The sequence below is a fragment of the Xyrauchen texanus genome, chromosome 34, assembly GCF_025860055.1.
Source record: "Xyrauchen texanus isolate HMW12.3.18 chromosome 34, RBS_HiC_50CHRs, whole genome shotgun sequence".
NCBI classification, from domain to species: domain Eukaryota; kingdom Metazoa; phylum Chordata; class Actinopteri; order Cypriniformes; family Catostomidae; genus Xyrauchen; species Xyrauchen texanus.
In genome coordinates, this window is record NC_068309.1 from 2,110,774 (window position 1) to 2,114,237 (window position 3,464).

A 3,464-nucleotide genomic window follows, 5' to 3' on the forward strand; every position below is an offset into this window, starting at 1 on the left:
ACTTTCATACGAGCAGACAGAGAAGTACAATTGAAGCAGAAGAAATAGAAATAAACCTTGTGTAAACTGTTAGCTTTATGCTAAGCTAAAATACTAGTTCTAGTCATTATACATGCACATGTGACCAGACACCATCATATTTAATATCAAGAACATTGGATCATAAATTCTTCTTGTGTCCGTCAGAAGAATGTCAAATGAGTTTGTAGCAACATGAGAGTAAACAAGTAAATAGTATTTAAATGTTATTATAGTATTAGTTCTTCTGTTATATTAATGGTTTAATGAAAAAGAGAAAGTGAGGACGATGTGAGATCACTTTACTGATGTTATATTACTATTATAAACCTTTTTAAATTCATAGTGATAATGATTATTACAAACATAATAAACTGTAAAACATTGTGATCTCACAATGCTGGAATCAAATTATATCGATTATAACAACATATTAAACAACAAATAAATATGATGAAATGTTTTTAAATTTGAAAGGTTATTGATGTTTGTTTTAAATGATTGTATTGATTTATGTTTGCATGATCTAGTTTGTTTGTTTGTTTTTACTGACAATATAAATGATAATATCTGTAGTATAATAAATAACAGACTGTTTGGACTATGTTGTCTTTGTTCGGACAGCTTTTCTAAATTACAGTGTTGTTGAATTGTAACATTTGTCACAAATAATTGAGCTCTTGTATTCTTTGTGCAATACAAGTAAAACAATGTTGTGTTTAATAGTTCAAACACACGGGTCCCTATATGACGGTTGCTAGCGCTAAATGATAAATCATACAGGTTTTGTATTTTCGTGAAAGCATGCACCAAATCTAGGCACACGTGTTTGAGGAAACTGAGCATGCAAAGCAATAATCGGGTCAAGTGTAATTTGGAGGTTCTTCTCCAGCACCGTCTGCGGCCTATAATAGTCCTGTCAGCAATATAAGACAAGACAGCACTTCATAAGATGAGTGTGTAACCAATTACAATTATAGAAATATTGACGTATGTCCTTTTATACGCATGAAAATGTGTTTCGGGATATAAATGTAAACTCTGTTAATGAATGTAAGTTTGATTAATCAGCTTCATCAGTGCCGGTCCTCCTTAAAGGGAAATGACTGATATGAACATTCATAAAAGCACATTATGCACATTGACTTTATGTGCATAATGCTTATTTCAGACAGACAGACAGACAGGTCTACTGTAACTGATACATATGAAATATCTGACAGGATATTTCTATTTTTCTCTATTCCACATCACATGTTTAATGGAGTCCATATCTTCATATGCGCTGCTGGATGTTTCTCAGGCATGAGTTTGAATATTCAGAGTTCCTGCAGTGTTTTCAGTTAACAGTACATTTACATTTACATGTATGCATTTGGCAGACGCTTTTATCCAAAGTGACTTACAGTGCACTTATTACAGGGACAATCCCCCCGGAGCAACCTGGAGTTAAGTGTCTTACTCAAGGACACAATGGTGGTGGCTGTGGTGATCAAACCAGCAACCTCCTGATTACCAGTTATGTGCTTTAGACCACTACACCACCATCACTCCATTATAACAGTACAATCCTTCTGTCCTCAAATGTTTCCACAATGAGTTTATTTCATGTTATTGTCTCGCAGCCCTTTTATAAGAGCAAAATGAATGTCCTGAGGGGTTGGGGCCAACATTATGACTAACCAGAGGGGGTGGGGCCAACAGTATGACTAATTAGAGGGGGTGGGGCCAACAGTATGACTAATTAGAGGGGGTGGGGCCAACATTATGACTAACCAGAGGGGGTGGGGCCAACAGTATGACTAATTAGAGGGGGTGGGGCCAACAGTATTTCTGATGTAAATCATTACAGAGTGTCTGACAGGTGTCTATCAACATTTATTTCCAGGATGAGAATAATTTATTTAATCCTGCATTAAAGTGGCATTTACTAATGTACAGAAGTCAATCAATGATTTATAGTATTTCTTCTGTATTTATGAGTATTAATACACCTCTGACACTGTCATTTACTGTATTGTGTATTATTGACATCATCTGCATAACACTACAACTTATCTGCATCATTAGCTGTTGAACTACTATAAAACAATATTAAAAGCATAATTAAAGTGATCATATGACTCTTCTGTCTTCTGAAGTCATGTGAGAGGTTTGTGTGAGGAACAGACACAATCTGAAGAGCTCTTAAATCTCATCTTCATGGAAGTAAATGGAGCACAATGTCACAGATTGTGTTAAATCACAGATAAAAGACATCGTCTGCTGTTTATTAAAGATCAAGTTTGATGAACTCTGACCTGTGAAGAGTCACACGCTCATTGTGAACACACTTTATTTCAGATTAAACATGAAACATTTTCCTTCTGTCCTGGGACAAAGTTTCTGTAAGAGTCATGAAAGCCCGACTCTCTTTTATGATTTAAGATTGATTATTATTTCCATTTCTGTAGCAGATCTCGTCTCTTATTCTCTTGAATTATTTATTAAACTAAAGAACAAAATGTGATTTTCTCTTTGATTCACAGAGTGATATTGTCAAATTCCCTGTGGATTACAGGAAGTGGTCGTTAAGTGCCGTAAGTCACTTATAAATATGGTTTTAATAACACACGTCACACGTTTGTGTGATTTAACGATGACTTTAACATGTTTATATATTGACATATGTGAGACGGGGCTAGTTGTCACATGAGGGTTCTCAGTAAGGAGAAGATTTGGGGTCAAAAGTTCAATTCCACAAATGTGTTTCCTTTAACAGTGATTTTGCATGTTGGTTTCAAACAGCTTCATCAAAACCCTTAATAATTCTGTATTTGATCCAAATGTTACATGCTTTTGTCATTTTTGCTGTTCATTGAATTGTTTTGTTGTCTGTGTTATAGACTATTTTATGGCAAATCAATATTTTAATTGTTGAAAATAACTATATTGGCTATAAATACAGACACATGTGTATTTCATATTTCAAACAAAGTTATTATTTGACAAATGGCATAATATATAATAATGGAGAAATATACTTTCTCCTACGATCAATTGAATCTATTAATAAACAGAATCAGCTATAAGGGGATTGTTGCATTATTACAGAGTGATATTGTAATGTAATGTTTTAATTAATGACATGCTTCAGATTTATCGTGTCTTTAGTGAAACCGACTTTCCCAAAAAATAACAACCCAAATATTGACTGGGATAAAGTGTGACAACTAGCCCCGGTCTGCTCTGTACAATTGATGCACGTGTCTGAATGTCTGAAGGTCAGCTGACATTAAACTGGTTTTATCTGCTTCTAAATATTCTTTGAATGCATTCAACTGTCTTACAGCACTGATAGAAATAAAAGTGTGTTAGAGATTATGATGATGATGATGATGATGATGATGATGAAGAAGATGATGATGTGTGACAGATCAAATGTGGATCATCAGATGAACAACAAT